This window comes from Passer montanus, unplaced genomic scaffold (genome assembly GCF_014805655.1).
Source record: "Passer montanus isolate IOZ18808 unplaced genomic scaffold, ASM1480565v1 scaffold77, whole genome shotgun sequence".
In the NCBI taxonomy this organism is placed as follows: domain Eukaryota; kingdom Metazoa; phylum Chordata; class Aves; order Passeriformes; family Passeridae; genus Passer; species Passer montanus.
The window spans coordinates 1130625-1149830 of record NW_024372923.1 but is presented as its reverse complement, the minus strand read 5'-3'; the positions used below and the strand labels follow the sequence as shown (position 1 = coordinate 1149830).

The following is a 19206-nucleotide window of genomic DNA, read 5'->3' as shown; positions in this document are numbered from 1 at the left end:
TGTGAATGGAAGATCAAATTTATGTGTGACTTTTAACATCACATAAAAATAAAAATATCTTTTAGCAAGATAAATGAGGCACCATAATAAAATGTTCTTGAAAAAAGGTCATTAGAACATTATAGATTAAAATTCATAGAAAATGGAAAAGCCACATACTGAACTCCTGATAAAGAAATCACTGATTTTCTTGAACCTTACATTGGCATGAAATTTATATAAACATTAGGTTGGAGTTTACACCAAGCTCACTCCCAGCTCACTGCCACAGCCTCAGAATCAGTTCAAAGACTGAAGTAAAATTGAAATGCAAATTAAAAGAATCAAAACTGCAGCCTGACTAATCCCTGAATCATGGAATCATCATTGATAAGGTTGCAAAAAGCCTCTGAGACCACTGAGCCCAACCATCACCACCACCACCACCATGGTCACCACTGTCCCCAAGTGCCACATCCACAGGGCTCTGAAATCCCTCCAGGGCTGGGGACTCCAGCTCTGCCCTCGACACCTTGTTCCAACATTTGACAACCCTTTCTGTGAAGATATTTTCCCAAATATCCAACCTGACCCTCCTGTGGAACAACCAAGGCCATCTCCTCTTGTCGTGTCCCTGTCCCTGTGAGCAGAACCCAACCCCACCTTGGCTGCTCCCTGTCAGGGAGATTTAAGGACCAATAAATTCTTCCCTAGGCCTCAATACTATCAGGAAATCTCATCCTGGTGTTTGTTTTCACATCACTTGCATGCAGAAGGATCTCACACCCCTGCTCTCCTGTGCTCTAGGATGGGCACTGACCCAGCCCTGGTAAGAAAACCCCTCTGATCTCCTGGGAGAGCCTTCAAACCCAGCTACAAATCCCTTTTTCCAACATTTACCACGGCACATCCCCTTGCAGCAGCCCCTGGGCCCAAAGGCAACATCTGTGTGGAGAATTTATGCCCATTTTTTGGAAGCCTGTGTGTGTCAGAGCCTGCAGCACACCCCAAAATGAGCTGCATCGCATTTCAAACGTTGGCTGCTTGCTTGACATCACCGTGGCTTTACTGCTGGCATCCCTCCTGACACCTGCACCATAAATTCTCCAGGTTTGTGCCTTGAAATACCTGAATTCTGACATTAAATCTGTCCCTTTCTTAGCCTTCCTATAATTCAGCCTCCAAAATGCTGAAAATGCCTCAAAAAAAAGGGGGTTAAAATTTAAAACCTTCACAAATCACGTCCTTCTTAACTTGGTGAATTTGCATGGCAGAATCTGATTCCTTGAGAAGTTTTCCTGCATTTCCATTGGATTCCTTGCCAGTCTTCAAACAAAGCTCCTGAACACTGGCTCAGGTACGTGCAGGCATAAATTCTTGCAGGGATGAGCAAGTGTTACAAGTTGTTGCTTCTTTTTCCTTTTTAAACTTTTTCAGCAGATCTTTGTGCTGCTTTTTAGATTTCTTTCGTATCAATATAACTCACCAAAATCTCATTACAGAAAAAAGAGAAATATTTACACTGAGTTACTGATAAAACAGAAAAAAGCATGAAATTATTCACTTGCACCATGTTAACTTCTGTATCTGGGAAATAAATTTAAAATAGGATAAAAACAACTTGTGCCAAAACGTTTACAGCTTTTCACAGAGCAAAGAAAAACCACATTTTTCCCCCTCCAACGATCCATAGAGTAGGACATTGAGCACAAATTCCATTCACTCTTTTCAAAACCTGGGCTTTCATTTCCTCTTTCCTTTTCATCTCTGAGCTGCCCTGACTCAGGTGTAAATAACCAAAGTGCAGAGTCCAGGTGCTGCTGCCTGGATTGAGGGGATGAGCTGCACTTTGTGTCCCTCCCCTGTCCCCATGCTCTGCTCCAGGGCAGCTCAGCAGCCTCAGCATTTCCCCCATCCCAACAGCACTCCCTGAGCCAGGGGATTTATGATTCAGGGAAGAAAAAAGGGAATGTTTAATGTTTTGTGAGCTGGCAATGGACAAAGCAAATGCTCAGTGCAGTCAAGGAGAGCTCAAGGACACAACGTTCACCTGGAAACCCAGAGCCAGTGCTGGTGAGTGAACTGCAAAATATCCCAGCCAGGGAAAAAAGTCATTTTCATAAACATGACATTTTAATTAGCCTATTAATTGCAGATTAAAAGATTTATATGATGATGGGGTAACAACATCTCATAAATTTAAGCTTGAAATTTAAGTCTGTGTAACCAACACATAGAGATGAATCTAAGAAAAACTGGGCACACGGGGAAAAACAGGTGACCAAGATTTAATTTTTTTTCTTAATGAAAAATTAGGATCATTGTTGGATCACAGCTTAGATGGGATAGTTGAACAACTGTCCTCCTTATGTTGAACAACTTGGGATAGTGGAAGTGTCCCTGCCATGGCAGGGGGTGGGATGAGATGGGATTTAAGGTCTTTGCAACCCAAACCATCCTGGGATTCTGTGACTGCACCATGAGCAGTTTGTTCATGCACTCAACAGCTGAAATGCAGCACTCAAAGAGTAAATAAATACATACATTAATCAAACCACAAACAATTAATCAATATCCAGAAGGGGGAAAAACAACAAAGAAAAAATAAACCAGAAAAAATGACCTAAAAAATGCCAAACAAACAAGCAAGCAAAAAAACCCAACAAAAGTCAAATTATTCCCAGTGACATCTGAAAAATTTGTGCAGAGAAATTTAGATCCACAGAATGATCAGATCAGTAACACATTGAAATGGTTATCACTGTGTTCCAGTGGACAGAGACCAGCACTAGAAAACCTCTTTTTCTGCTGTTGGTGCATCCTAAGTGCATCCTTCACCCTGAATTTCCTAATTGATGCACCAAACTTAGTGATACAAAACCAGAGGGTAACACAAGATGAAATCTTGACATGGTAATTTTCTCTCAAAGCATAAAGAAACCAAACCATGTAAATCTCCTTTTTTTTTTTTAATTTAATTTTTAAAAAGGCTTTTTCAGGATTGTTCATCTGCAGCCTAAAGCTCCTGACAGAACCTGCAGCATTCCCAAATCCAGCCCTGGCTCTGTAAGATGTATTGCAGCACTTACATCCCAAACAGGCTTATTCACTGCATGGATAGAATTCATTTATTATTAAAGAGCACTGAGGAGGAGGCAAAAAACCCTAAAACCCTAAAGCAAACTCATTCCTTATCACTGCAATTTCATTTATTAACACAGCTGGAAAGGAGTTGGTGGTAACTCTTTGAGTACATGGACAGACAAGATAGGACAATAGGAAATGGCCTCAAGGTGCACCAGAGGAGGGGCAGGTGGGATATTTGGATGGGAAAATTTCTCCCTGAAAGGGTTGTCCAGCCCTGGCACAGCTGCTCAGGGAGGAGGTGGAATCCCCATCCCTGCAGGATTTAAGAGCTGTGTGGATGTGGCACCTGGTGGCCTTGGCAGTGCTGGGGAAATTGGACTTGATTGTTCTGAAGGGCTTTTCCAACCTAAAGTGAAGTTCTAGGACCCTGTGGATTCATCCTTCCTGAGCATGCACAACTGCCACCTTTACAGCCCCATGAACATCTCTCACAAATCACATGGAGGAAACAGAACCTTCAGCTTTTCCTATGAATCACAGAACCACAGAATCCCACATGGGTTTGGGTGGGAAGGGACCTTGGAGATCATCCCATTCCAGCCCTGCCATGGACAGGGACACCTTCCCAGGCTGCTCCAAGCCCCAGTGTCCAACCTGGCCTCAGGCACTTCCAAGGATCCAGAGGCAGCTTCTCTGGGAATTCCATTCCAGCCCCTCCCCACCCTCCCAGGGAACAATTCCTTTCCAATATCCCATCTTATCCTGCCTGTCTACAGCTGGATTCCCCCCTGTCCTGTCCTATTCTTCAATGAGCAAATCTCTTCCACTGCACAAGTGCCTGCCCTTGGCACCCACCAAGCCTTGACAGCATTTATTTGCTATTTATCACATCTATCCACAAAATACAATCCAGCCCTTCTGGACTTTCAACTGAACAAGCTGAAAAACTTGGAAAAACCTCACGTGCCAGTCAGCCTTGTCTCATCTGAAGCTGCCCATCTCAGGTTAATTGTGGTGCATCGTTATCTCACTCCACGTGCTTGCCGTGAGACGTGTCTGACAGACTGACCTGAGCTTCCCCAGATCTGGAGATTAATTTCCATGATCAGAGAGTCTTGGAGCTGTTCTGCTCATCCCACACCCACATCTCTGCCCAAAACCCACTCCAGGGTGCCTTACATCAACCCCTTTCTATTTATCAGCTCTAACAAACCTCTCCTTGTGTTAAATCAAGGCGAGCGCTGCGTTTCATCCATCACATTGTACAGGGAGGATTTCCATGTCAGAACAAGGGAACAGCTTTAACAGAAACATGTAAGTAGAAGGGATTAGATATTTTACAGCAGAGAGAACAGCGAGCTCTGATACAAAACTCCATGTACGGGCAAAGTTTACAAATTTCAATCAAATCCAGGTTAAGCACAAAATGGAGGAGTTGGTCACATCAGGAGAACCACGGCAAAAAATGCTGAACGCAACAGTGGTTTTGCACTCTGGCTTCACTGGAGTCCTTATTTCCTACCAACTTTCAGACCAAACAAATTAGCAATTCATGCTACAGATGTCAGAAGTTATAAAGGAAATTAATGCAACAGTCGAGCTGAAATGAGACTGAGGAAAATGCTGTTATTTTCCCTGTGGACTCATACGTCCACACACCGAGTTCTGCTTTGTGAAGATAATATCCAGAAAGTGCTCAGCAAAGCTTAAAAAGCAAATATCGAAACCAATTTTTATTTTTTCAGAAATGCACGTGAGTGTTGGGTTGAGGTTTTGGGGTTTTTTTAAAGATCTAATATGGAAGGGTTTGATGTAAATTTGTCATTGGCAATACTCCAGTTTTCTTATAAGGGGTTTCATTCCATGATTTTTGACTAATGCAAATAATAAGTTTGAAATCCTGACTAACAGAGAAAAAAACCTCAGTTCTAGGTTCCAAGCTAGAAATCCAACTACTGCGTTGATGGGATAAGGGAAAATGGCACTAAGCAGAAGGAAAGTAGATTTCTATGGGATTTTGGGGAGAAATTGTACTCTGTCAGGGTGGGAGGCCCTGGCCCAGGATGCCCAGAGCAGCTGTGGCTGCCCCTGGATCCCTGGCAGTGCCCAAGGCCAGGTTGAAAACTGGGGCTTGGAGCACCTGGGACAGTGGATGGTGTCCCTGCCCATGGCAGGGGTGGAACAAGATTATCTTTATGGTCCCTCCCAGCACAGCACTGGATGGAAATCCAGTGTGGAATCTGCATGTTCACACAAAACAATCAACAGTTTTAGTCTATTTCCAAACTTCCTATTAGCAGCTCTGATGTCAGAATTTAAAGCACACTTTTCTATGTTGGATGAATAAATCTCATATGCCAGCATAAATTTTTCATGATTCCTTCATAAATTCCTCATATCTTGTTGTCAGTTGTCTTGGCAGAAACTAAAATATAGGAAGCTGTAAAAACGTCGATCTGCTTTAATTAAGCCAACTGCCTCCTTCCAGTGGCGTTTGACAAGCCCTGGGTGAGGCTACAGATCACCCAGAACACACAGCAAAGAGTGCAAGGGCCTTTTAAAGATAAATACAGAGAATTTCAAACCCTGGCAGGCTGGTGACCATCTCACAGCTCCCTCAGGTTTTCTAATCCTTGTTTGGGATTCCTGTTTGTTAAACCTGAGTTGTGAGCAGCAAAGCAGGGAGGGGGATTGTCACCCTCTGCAACCAAGAAGCAAGAGTTTACTACAATGGTGCATTTTTTTCATTAGGCTAGGTCAGAAAATAGTAAATTAAAACAGGAAAAATGAAGCAATGGATTCCCATCTGGAGTACTGCAGACAGGTCTGGTGCCCTCAACATAAGGAGGGCATGGAACTGTGGGAGCAAGTCCTCAGCAGGCCACAAAGGTGATACAGGGTATGGAGCACCTCCACCATGGAGACAGGCTGGGAGAGTTGGGACTGGTCAGCCTGGAGAAGAAAAGGTGGTGTGGAGACCTCACAGCACCTTCCAGGAACTAAAGGGGCTCCAGGGAAAGCGGAGAGGGACAATTCACCAGGAACTGGAGTGACAGGACAAGGAGGAATGGGTACAAACTGCCAGAGGGCAGGGCTGGATGGGATTTTGGGAAGGAATTGTTCCCTGGGAGGGTGTAAGGCCCTGGCACAGGGTGCCCGGAGCAGCTGGGGCTGCCCCTGGATCCCTGGCAGTGCCCAAGGCCTGGCTGGAGCACTTGGGATGGTGGAAGGTGTCCCTGCCCATGGTAGGGGTGGAATGGGATGAGCTTTAATGTCCCTTCCAGCCGACATCATCCTGTGGTTCCATGATTCCACGCAGAATGAGAAACCTCTCCTCAAGAGACAATCACAGCAGAGCTGAGCCCGGGCTCTCCAACGAGAACCAAACTCCCTTCCTGAGCTCTTTTCTATGCTCTTCCCAAGGAACACAGCACCAGGTGATCCTTGAGATGCCCTTCTGGCATGGCATCCTATCATTCCATGCTATATTCCATATCCATTGTTCAAGAGACATTCCAGAAGAACCAAGAGTGGGTTCCTCAAGGAGCACCAAGGCCCCACTGCTCCCTAGAGCTGCGTCAGAACATGGTGAGGGAAAAAGAGGCTTTGGACAAACTAGAGAAGATGAAGAATAATTGTTGAAGAACCTAAAATCCTTAAATTCTGTTAAAAACACTGACAATTACAGGTTTATGAAGAACAGAAAACTCTGGAACTCTGGCTAAAAAAACATTATTTTCAGGAATACAAACACTGGCAAGTGCTGAATGCACATTGCTAAGTTTAAAAAGTGCTGCACCAAAACAGGAAAGTACAGCTCAACATGACACCAAATAGAAGGTAATAACTGTGATTCATATCTCAAAGATGGAAATATTTTTCCTTAAGAAAACTTTGTCCTCATTTTCCTCGAGGAAACACAACTGAATTGGTAGTGGAAGGAGCACATTTTCAAAAATAGTCTGACAAATAAAAAGTTAGTCCGTGTTCAAGAGGAACTTACAGAAAATATGTTTGGCTTTGACAGTTGGCAATTTCACTTTGATTTTTAAAAATGAAACATGGTTTCTGCATGAGAAGATGCAAAACAGTCCAGAAGGAAGAACATGAGACAAGAAGTGTGGGAAGGAGAGTGAATCCTCACAAAGCCATCCTAGTATCACACCTCCCTTAAAAACCTCACTGACGCAGACACGCAACTGAAATTCATCCCAGAAATGTTTCTGTTTGTACATTTTTATCAGGAAACTGTCAGAAAATCATCATTATATTCTCCTGCATCTTTTTTTGAGTACTTCTGTTACACCTCACATAGTGCAGATGTGACCAGGGCAGCTACAGACAAATCATACAAAGCAATTACATTTTAACAGTCAAACACAGACAGGAACAAACCCAGGGAGTGCCTGAGCCCTCAGAAGGAAAATTCCAGCATTAAGAAACACAGAATGTCACAAAGGTGATTTTTTTTGTTAACACAGAATCACTGTTCCTCCGACTGACAGGAAACAAAATACATTTTCACATGGAAGATGAGAAAAGAAGAAATTAAATAAAAAACTAGAGGGTAGGGGAGATACAACTGAAGCCTTCCCTGCTTCCTCTGCAGTTCATCCATCCATCCATCATCCATCCATCCATCCATCCATCATCCATCCATCCATCCATCCATCCATCATCCATCCATCCATCCATCCATCCCTATCCATCCATCCATCCATCCCTGTGAAGGAGGACTCTGCAGGAGCCCATCTGGTGGACTCAATTCCCAGAGTTTGTGAGGATAAGCTGACTCACCCCGTGCTGTGATGGGTTTCAGTGTTCCTGCTCCAGAAGATTCCTCCTGCCCTGTGCATTCCCACCAAGTTTCCACCAGGCAGAGCTTTAGGGCTGGCTCAGGGGACACCTGGGGCAGCACAGAGCTGCTCAAGGCAATTAAACCACCCAAAATTTCTCAAACGGAGTCAGGATAGGAGTGCTATGGATTATGGACGTGCTGTGATGGGTTTAGTGTTCCTGCTCCAGAAGATTCCTCCTGCCCTGTGCATTCCCACCAAGTTTCCACCAGGCAGAGCTTTAGGGCTGGCTCAGGGGACACCTGGGGCAGCACAGAGCTGCTCAAGGCAATTAAACCACCCAAAATTTCTCGAACTGAGCCAGGATAGGAGTGCTATGGATTATGGAGAGGTGGCTCTGTCACCCTGGAGCTCCAAAGGGAATTGGAGCAGAGATGGGATCAGGGATCAGGTGCTCCACTTCAGTTCTTGTCAGCTTCTTTCTGAAGCCACTTTCAGAGAGAGAGAGAAACTTCTCATGCCACTGATAACCACAGTGACCTGGGAATTGACAGTTTTCACACCTTCTGAGGAACCATACTTTATTATTTTTTCCTTTTCCTGGAGTTGTTGGCAAGCAGCAAACAACTCCCACAAAGGGCAGGTGGGAGCTCTCCTCAGTCTCCAGGCGAGGGCTTAGGGAAGCTGAAGCCAGGCAGGGGTGGGGAAGGCCAGAGCAGGAACAGCAAAGGCATTTCCAGAGTGTCTGGATGCTCTGGATGCAGGCTGGGAACATGAGCAGGCTCAGGGGAAGATGGAAGGTGCAGAGGAAAGCCCTTCCCACACATCCAGGACAAAAAAAGAAATGGAAAAAGCTGGGAGAGTAAAGCTCCTGTCCCAGGAAGAGCAAATCCAAACAGATCCCTGAACACACTGACAGTAAATTCCCTTTGCAGCTCAACAAGCCTTTGGTGAATGTTTATGTACAAGGAATTTAAAGAAGGAAAAGGTTTGCTTTTAATATCTTTCATGTTATTGCTTTGAACATCCCAAATGAAAAACATGCTGGGAGTTTAAAGTTCAGCCACTCAAAGCACAGTGTGTGCCTCAGGATGGATATTTCCTAACACAACTGATAATCAATACCCATCACCCACCTCCTAAAGATGCTCTCATTTTGGTTAATGTTAAAAAATCATGAATTTACCTTCTCACTTCAGCCTGTTCATCCCAAGAGCTAGAAATATCTCTGTTTTACTCCCTGCAAGTGTCAGCTTTCCTGTAACACTTCTGATGGAAAAGGAGAAACATCCATCAAGAAAGGCTGAACTCAAACTCTGCCTGCAATGCACTGAGAGAGAGAGAAGATGACTTTTCAGAGCTTATATTCAGTGATATAAACCTTCAAACTGGTGATAGCCAATGATCTGACACCTCTTTTCTCTCTAAATATGCTTTAAACTCTTCCTGCCCTACAATCACCCATCTGTTATGTCAGAGCATGAATAATTTCCTTCTTTTTTTTAAAAAAACCTCCAGTTCTTCCTATAGTGGCTGTGCTTTCTCATACTCTGACTGTAAAAGCTTGTTTTCTAGAATATGTTCATGAAATATTTCTGATCCTAAAATTTAATAACCCCAGAAAAGGCCTTGCTGGCTTTTTAAGCATTGAGGCTGCTGCTCTCAGAAGCCAAAATGCTGCACCATTGTCAGTCATCGAAAAAGATGAAAATTCAGAGAAGAAATGTGTTGGTAAGGTAAGAGCAAGCAGGGTTTTAGGCATATTTCACCCAAATTGTATTAAATTAATGACTGGGTTGGACACTATTCTTATGAATCATTAAAAAAATAATACATTAAGAGCAAAGTACTATTTTATATATGTACAATATCTCTGTTTAGTCAAGCTGCTCTAAGTGCTGAAAATCCCAAAGTCACTTATTGATGGTCAAGCCCACAGAATTTCAGTGCAAAGCTCACTACAGAAATCTGAATTCCAGACAACAGCCAAAAATGCTTTTAAGCCTGAAAATAATATCTAAACAACCGGTTTTTGTTACTATTCAAGACTGAAATATTGGGTTTTTTTACAATAGTGGAAAAGATGAATAAACCCCAAGTGTGAAAAAGCAGCCCATCCCTGGGTATTTTTAAATGGGCAATGGTAGTAACTGAAATGATGCTGAAGTGGGAAAAGAATGATTCAAAGTGAAAGTTGCTACACCTTCCCTGTTAAAAATAAACATCACGTGGTGTTAGCTTTGACTTGGTAAAAATGGAGCCCTGCTTTGGGATTTAACACCTTCAGCTTTATTTAATTAGCTCCTTCACTCTGCTGCTTTTATAAGCACCAAGTTCCCACATCGTGGTCATGCCTTACATCCTGTGCTAAAATCACCCCAGAACGTTCATATTTGGGGTTGTGACGTGGACACCCTTCCTGGGGGGTTCAGTGTGCACAAAATGAGCACTCAGGGCACCAGAATTCCAATTAATAACTGCAATGTTTGGGTGGGTTTGGGTGCTTTTCCCTTCCACCACAGAATCATGGGATTATTTAGGTTGGAAAAGCTCTCTAAGATCATCAGTTCCACCTGGCATTCCAAAGCCACCATTGACCTGTGTCCCCAGGTGCCACCAGGATGCTCCATGGTCTTTGCATTCCCGCCACCAAAGGGCACCATCATCATTTCTCAGTCTTGGTTTTGGTCACAGGGATCATTTTTCCTGTGGGAACCTGGAGCAAATTTCCTCTGCGTGGTCCTATGGAATGTGGTGCTGCAGGCACCAAAATTGGATGTGAGGAGCCAGGAAAAGCAGAATAAAGCTGGAAAAGTCCCCAAAGCTCCATGAAATGAGAAATCAAATACTTGGATGCAGCTTCATCCCAAACACCCACACTGGTACAATAATGTGGATTCAAATGTTCATGAGCTCATCTCAGAGAGAGCTAAACTTTGAGTATCTACACACCAGGGCCTCTGGAGTGGGTTCAGGCAGCAGTGGGGAAAAGAACATTAGAATCACAAGATAAAATGCAAAATTTAAAATGACAGTTAAGGGTTTTTTCAGTTGTAATTAGGAAATTGTAAGAAAACTTTAAATTAAAGGAAGGTTTACACCAAGGATGTGTCTGAGGAAACATAATATGCCAAGGGTTTCTGCTACTCCTGAAGTAATTAGAGCAAAAACAAAAACCAAAAACATGTAACAACATTATTATCCACCATTTACGGCACAATATATTGAATTCTTCTTGCTTAATTTGATAAAAAAAATTCATAAAACCCAAACTGATAAAGATATTGGCTGCTAAAAGGCTTCTGAGTACAATCATCCCAAAGTATCTTAATGTCAACCCAGGTTTAGATTCCAGAAGGGAAAATAATATTGGAATCATTGTGTTCCATTTGAAATTACTTTGGCAAGGCTTCTTCAGGTCTCAATCAGCTCTCAGCAGAGAATTACCACAACACACAGGCTAATAACCTCTCACAGCTTTCTTTCAAAACAATGTGTTAAACCCAGCAGTCCTCAACACTGTCAAGATGCAAGTTGGGAAAAAAGAAAAGAGGGCAACTAGCCAAACAAATGAGTTGGCTCTCAAAGGATCTTGTTAAAAACAAAGGAAATCAGACATCCACAGCATCCTGTGGGTGATGGTTCCAAAGAGTGAGGAATAAAAAGCCATTTTCAACATTCTCTTGCTCTTAGTGTAACAGTTGAGCCTCACTGTCTCTTTCACTTGGCTGTGTGAAGATCCTGAGCCTTATTTTTCCTTAAAATACCCCATTTCTGAGCCAGTCTGGGAAATGACAGACTGGGAGGTGCCTCTCAACTGCTCGTGACTTTAGAGCAGGTAAAATACACCAGGGGGACAACCAGCAGGTGTAGGCACTCCTACCTGTGATTCCCTGTGGAATATCCTCTGTGGAAAACCCCCAGCAGCAACATGGGATGTCCCCTGGATTAAAGATTATTCTAAATAATAGTGACAGGATGAGAGGAGATGGCCTCAGGTTTAGGCTGGGTATTATTCTTCATGGAAAGGGTTGTCCAGCAGGGCAGTGGTGGAGACACCATTCCTGGAAATGTTCAAGAACTGTGTGGATGTATCATTTGGGGATGAGGTGGTGCTGCTGGGTTGATGCTGGACTCTGATTTCAGAGCTCTTCCCCAGCCTTAACAATTCTAGGATAAACCCACGGATCCCTTGACGTTCCCCAGTTTTATAAAACACATGGAGCATTCACAAAAGGTTTTGAAGGGACTGAATTTGTCCCCAGTCCAAGGAGGACAACCAGCTCACACTCAGGAATTGTCCAGGTCAGGTCTAAACCTCAGCACTGCCTTGCTACCTAAACTTTGCAAGGTGCCAAAACCAGCAAAAATTCCTTCTTTCAACAGAAGATGAAAAAAAAATCTCTAAAAACCTCTTCATTCACCTTTTTCCCCTTGAGCTCAAGAACAGCAGCAGTTGGGATCATTTTATCCCTCTGTGTTTCTTCCTCATGCAGGAAGAGCTGTTCCCTAACACACAGCTCTTTGCTTCCAAGTCACTGGAATTTTCTTGCAGCAAATCAAAGCTGAAGTGTCACAGGGTTGCTGCTGAGCAATGAAGGTGGAGCTCATGCTCCACAGTGATATTTTGGAAGACAAATTAAAAGCAAGTTGTGCTTTAGGATGAAGGAGACCTGCAACAGCCTTCTCCTGGCTGTACAGAGCTGACGTGGCTCCAAGATCTCCATTCCTGGCAGGACAACAATCCTATCCTCCTTTAAGGACAGGAAAATGTCTTTGTCAAGGGAAGCACAATAATAAAATCCAGAAAACAGCAGCATCACAGTGGATGCTGGACATGGTCACCAGCCCAAGCTCACCTTGCTACAGGAAATCTTCCCAAAAAACCCAAAATGGCTCCAAAGACACAAAAAACATAATTAGGACGATACAATTATGATCAACAAGATAGTTATTTCAGTGCTGGAAATCATTATTCCAACTCTAGACTCCTGGAGGGATTAGTCATGACCCAAATAAATGGAAGGAGTACTCAAAAAGGTAGCAGATGGATTTGGGAGGGGTGGGACACCTCACACCTACATTTCAACACTGGCAGCTTCACCAGGTGCTTCTCAGAATCCCAGCATGGTTTAGGTTGGAAAGACTTTAAATCCCATCCCATTCCCACCCTGCCATGGCAGGGACACCTTCCCCTGTCCCAGGTGCTCCAGCCCCAGTGTCCAGCCTGACTTTGGGCACTGCCAGGGATCCAGGGGCAGCCCCAGCTGCTCTGGGAATTCCATCCCAGCCCCTCCCCACCCTCACAGGGAACAATTCCTTCGCAATATCCCATCTAACCCTGCTCTCCTTCCATGGCTTTTCCATCACAAATGATCACAGACTGTAAGGAGAAAACCAGATTATGCAATCCAGTGGGCTGCCCCAACTGCTCATCAGCTCTCACAACCACACCATTGTCAATATTCCACCAGTGCCAGGGACATCTCTAACTCCAAAGGCTGGCAGAAAACCTCCTGCTATGGGGTGGAAACCATCAAGGGAAAAGAGCACCTGCTAAAGAATATTCCTTCAAGGAATCTCAGCTCTTTGAAGAAAATACCCTGTTATTTCAAACACAGTCAAGTATATTCGTTTTCCTCCCAGGTGCAGTTAATTTGACAGGTACAATGCTAAAGCAAAAATCCTGCAAGGTCTTTCCTGAAAAGGTCAGTACATTATGCAACGAGGTTTTATGGACAGCAAAAAAAAAATCCCTCCATCTACAGAAATTTTAGATGATTTATCAATGCACATTTGTGTCTTTTATTCCCAGATGAAGAGCAAACTTTGGGGCACATGAGTTAATTTTGAGAGCTGGTTCCTAAGGAAGTTCCAAGCTTTGAAAATTGTTATCTTCGGTCTATACATGGGAGATAGTGGGAGGTTTTTCTATACAGAGAAATATTCATCACTGAAGAAAAACAAAATTGCTCCCATTTGAAGTCTTATTGCATTCCAGCCCTGAATTAAATTATTCGATTGTTCAAGCTGCATGTCTGGACTCTTAAACTTTCTAAGTAAGCACAGAGTCCTGTAGGAAGTGCATTAATAGTCAGGAAAAGTAGCAGCAATTCCTTCTAATCCAAGCTTTTTGTACTGTTCACACTCTTCTTGAAACAATGCATCCTTTGGCCTTCTAAAACATAATTGAATTTCAAACACTTCCTTCATCCCAACTGCAATTTGGAAATGTAAACCAGTTACCCTATTCCACTAAAACACAGACTGAGGAAATATTTAAGTGATCAAGGCCCCAGTTATAAACTTGGATTTTCAACTAACATCCACTAATCATAAAATTGAGTGGTTAAATTTGGTAAAAAACCTTTAAAGTCATTGAGTCCTACCCTCAACCCACCTTGTTCCAGATGTTTTTGGAACACTTCCAGGGAGGAGGACTCCACCATTTCCCTGGGGAGTGCTTGACAATCCCTTCTATGAAAGAGTTTTCCTTAATCTCCAATCTAAATCCCCCCTGGAGCATTTTAAGGCCATGAATAATGTCTTTGAACATGGAATTAACACAGGCTTGAACCCACTAAGGGATTTGGGAAACGAAATGATGATTTTAAAGATTTTTTTCTGCTCCCTCCACCCCAATCCCAAAGATTTAATAACACCTGATAGGCTGTGAAACTGGGGTGCCCTGCTTTTCCTGCAGTTTGCAATCCAGAATCTTTGCCATCCTTCTGGCCTCTTTTCCCCTGTTATGAAAACTACCCCTCATCCAGCAGGAGTTCGGGATGGATTTTAAATCAGAGCTCTTGCACTTGCACTCATCTGATGGATGCGACTTGACTGGTCAATTATGTAAGTGCAAAGAGCCTATTTTCATACATTTATTAAAACCATCCTGCTTTTGTTTCCACAAGCCTGCCTCGAACCCAGCACAGTATCACCATTAAGCCAAATTTCCATAAGCTAAACCCAGATTTCAGTGTGGCTTTGGGTGACTTGTCAGGAAGGATAAACTCAGGGGCTGCTGGTGAAGGTCCCGAGCTGCGCAGAAGTTGCTGCGGTTCCTGACGCACGTCAGGGTTTGCCCACTGCTGATGGATGGTCACAAACATCACTGCAGGTAATTCTGAGAGCACAGCACGGATCTGACAGGTACTGCTATGACAACCAGGCAGCAGAACTGCCTACATTTCCCTGGAAGCTCCAAAAATAAACATTCCAGGACATGTTTATCCAGAGCGGCTCCCCTGTCCTTTGTCCTCTTCTTTGCAAGGCTTTTGTTTGGCTTTTCACACAGAAAAGTCATTGAGATTCTGGGCTGCTGGGCTGGGTTTGGGTGGGGTTGAGGGCATTTTCTTCATTGAAGGTGTGGGGTGGTGGTTTGGATTTGTGCTGGGAACAGGGGGCAGAATACAGGAATATTTCTGTTGCTGCTGAGCAGAGTTTGGGGCTGTGACAATTCCCTGAGGAGGTTTTCCAGTGCCCATTCATCCTTTGGGATGAATCTTCTCTTGCTATCCAACCTAACCCTCCCTGACACAACAGGTAACACCCTCAAGATTCCCTCCCCAGGCCAGCTCTATTTCCTCTGGGAAAAAAAAAAACAACAGAGACAAGAAACCTCATTTTCACTGAGAGCATCTCATCCCTTTCTCTCCGACTTCAAAAGGCAAAACAAACAGGTATTTTATGTAAATGTGGACATTAGGAACAAAAAATAGAACAGCAAACATCAAATTCCTTTCTCATAGGCAACTCAGCTTCCACTGGCACAGCTGCAGATGAAAGTAGCAGCTACAAATTAATATATCATAAGGTCTTACCAAAGGAACTGAATTGTCTCAAATGCCAAAAGTAAGACCAAAGACTAAATTATTTTCATTTACAGAACCGTAGGGAGGAATTGCTTTCATGTTCTGAGTTATGTGTTTAGGAGGAACCGAAGTTTAGCTTGTCATCTTCTGACAAAAGTTAACAACAATTTCTAAAACATTTCGGAATCATTTTGAAACATGCTTTGGATGGGGGAAATGGAAACAAGACAAAATCACAAAATCTCTGCCTTTTTCTGTAACTGCTTTTATAGTTCCAACTCCTTGTATATGTTTTCCTGGAGATGCCTGGAATGAAGAAGCTGCCTCCAAAGCACTTCCCAGCCCTAGCCAGAAGCACAGGTAAACTCCCTGACTGCTTAAAACTGTTAAGTACAGATATTATGGTTTGAATTTCCTGAAAATGTGGGCACAGACAAACCCTACAACAGCTGGAATTCTAAGGTGGACAAGTATCCTAAAAGGAATTATGACACACAAGGAACCATTTCAAAAGTGTATTTAATGGTCCCTTATCCATCTCTCTCATCCCTCAGTGATTTTTTCCATATCATATATTTTTTCCATCTCCTCTCCTTGGATATTGCTGTTTACAGTAAACCAGGGGCTGATCTAGACCAAAATTTGGAAGTGAAAGGAAAAGCCACTGCATCAGTTTGAATAGTCTCTTCTTTCACCCAAAATGCTGATCAGCCACCTGCAAACCAATGACATTGAACACACTGGTGGCAATTCCATCAAACTGGTAACACCAACACCTTGGGCTCTGAATCAACAAACTGCTTTGCTAAAATGAGAATTTTAATACATTAAACAAGTCAGCAAATAAAGTATTTTACAAAAAAAGGGAAGACTTCTCTTGTTAGATAGCAAGATTTCTTGTGTTCATTTTGGCATAAAAGGTGGGAACACAGCGTGGCTCCCTGAGGTGTTGGAACAAAGGCATGGGATGTGATCCTGAACTTGGGATGTGATCCTGAGCCTGGTACAGCAAAACCGGGAGGTAGAAAGGAGAGAGGACCCTGATGTTTTCATGTACTGGACCAAAAACAGGCAGGCAAAGTTTCAGGATAATTTCTGTCACTATTAAAGAGTGTGCAGGATTTATATATATATATATATAAATATTTATCCCTCCCACTGGTGAAGGTCAAAAAGTAGAATACTAAATCTGAATTAAACTTATATTTGCAAATATTTCCTGTAATCCAATCGATCACATGCATTTCTCCATTTCCCCTCTTCCCCCATGGCTGTAACTTTATCTCATCCAGAATACGTGAATTCACTGCTTAATCCAGAATATTTTAATTTGGAAGCAAAACCCTGCATGGAGAGGAGCTTTAGGAGAAACCTCCTAAAGGACTGATCTAAAAGAGGAACTAGAGCTTGATTTTCCAGTTATTTTTATTCCTTTTCCCATTGTTTCACACTAGCAGATACATTCCATGAAGGAAACAAATGAAATTATGGATACATTTAAAATTTAGTTCCCGTGATTTGGTTGATGGCACAGAAACTGCCCAAGGAGATGCTTTCAGAAATGACACAAAATTGCACATTCAGAGTTGTTCCTATGGAGGGGATGCCACAGCTTTAAAAGACAAAATTTGTTCTTAAATTTCATCTGGTTTTCTTCAATAAAACTTTATAAGGGTGGAAATAAATGGAGCAGATGGACAAAACAAGGTATTTTACAATGCAGCTTTCTGGGCTAGGAAACCACATTAACTCCAACAGGAAAAATGAAAAGCAGAGAAATCAACTGAGAAGAAGTTCCAAAGGAGATGGTGCAATGGGAATGAAAGAATGAGGGAATTAGGGATGGACAATCCCCCTTAGGACATCTGAAGATCCTCTTCAACACCAAAAAGACTGGTAAATGTTTTTGTTTTTAACTTTAAAGACTACTCAGATACTCTGCAGGCACTGAGGGGACAGGAAGAATCAAAGATCATCAACACATCCCATTTCTGCTTCTCCAGGACTTCATGTTCAGCATGGGAAAAGACAAGACTATTTTTAACGATAAAAATTCCAAGTCTCTGTCCTAAATGTGAACTATCATGCTTTGAATTGCTCCAAATTTTCCATGAGAAACTGCCTGGAGGAAGGAAGGATCCCTTTGTGCTTTAAGGAAAAAAACACTGGCAGGGAAAGGATCTTTTTGTACCTTTGCTCTTTCACTTGTTTGGCTAGAACTTCCCAGTGCCAAATAAAACCCAAGGTGAAATCCCTACCTGAGTGAACACTGAGAGATCACCTGGCAATAATCTGAAGAGAACACAATTCCAGACTGGTTTGGGTTGGAAGGGATCCCAAATCCCAGCCAGTGCCACCCCTGCCATGGCAGGGACACCTTCCACTGTCCCAGGCACTCCCAGCCCTAATGTCAACCTGGCCTTGGGCACTGCCAGGGATCCAGGGCAGCCCCAGCTGTGCCAGGGCTGCCCACCCTGCCAGGGAACAATTCCCAATTCCCAATCTCCCATCCAGCCCTGCCCTCTGGCACTGGGAGCCATTCCCTGTGTCCTGTCCCTCCATCCTTGTCCCCAGTCCCTCTCCAGCTCTCCTGGAGCCCCTTCAGGCCCTGGCAGGGCTCTGAGCTCTCCCTGGAGCTGCTCCTCTCCAGGTGAGCCCCCCAGGTGTCCCAGCCTGGCTCCAGAGGGGCTCCAGCCCTGGAGCAGCTCTGTGGCCCCCTCTGGATCCTGTCCATGAATTCATTGTCCCTCCTGTGCTGGGCTGACACAAGGAACACTCCCTGCAGTACTGACCACACTGTAATTGCCCTGTCTCCACTCAGCAAGGCCAGTTAAGGTGTTAAGAATGTCCAAACACAAACCTTCCCACTCCTGTTTCAATCTCTCCCAAACTTCAGGAACCCCAGAGTTCTCCTGTTCACAGGTAACACACGCTGGGAGAGTTTCCCAACACCTCCAACACAGCTCCCAATGCACTTGGAGTTGCTGAAGCAAAACCACTTCCAAGATTAATAAAAAAAGAAATAAATCCAAAGGGGTTCAGATGTTCCTCATCAGCTCTCAATGTGCTCCTGATTTCAAACACCAGGTGCTTCCCAAGCATTCCAAACCAGCAGGAAGAACCCAACGATGGCTCAATCTCCTGACTCCTATTTATTCAGAACAGATTTTATTAGGGAGTTAAGGAGACTTCAGAAGCCAAGATTAAACTTATGGTGCATTTTTATAAGGAGAGCAGGAGCTGTGGTTCAGGATTTTATATAAGGAAACGCTGACAACTTTACAGCCATGGTAGCTTCCAGTAAATGCTGAGGAGATTTCTCCAGGCAACTGGTAAATATAATGTTTTTCCCTTATACTTTCATCTCAGTACACATAAAAGCATTTGACACACTTAATAAAATGTCACCAGCATAAAACACTGCACAAAGGAATGCTAAATAATGACAGAACTGCAATTATTGGGGAAAAAAATGAGCATCAGGAACATTTTCAGCCTCTCTCCACATTACTGGTGTGATGGAATTTGGA

General features: G+C 43.4%; 1 protein-coding gene across 2 annotated transcripts in view; it reads right to left on the bottom strand.

Annotated features, from left to right (window-relative positions):
- Nucleotides 1-19206, bottom strand: part of DOCK1 (dedicator of cytokinesis 1) — a 265150-nt gene that overhangs the window by 93123 nt on the left and 152821 nt on the right. The window lies entirely within an intron of this gene.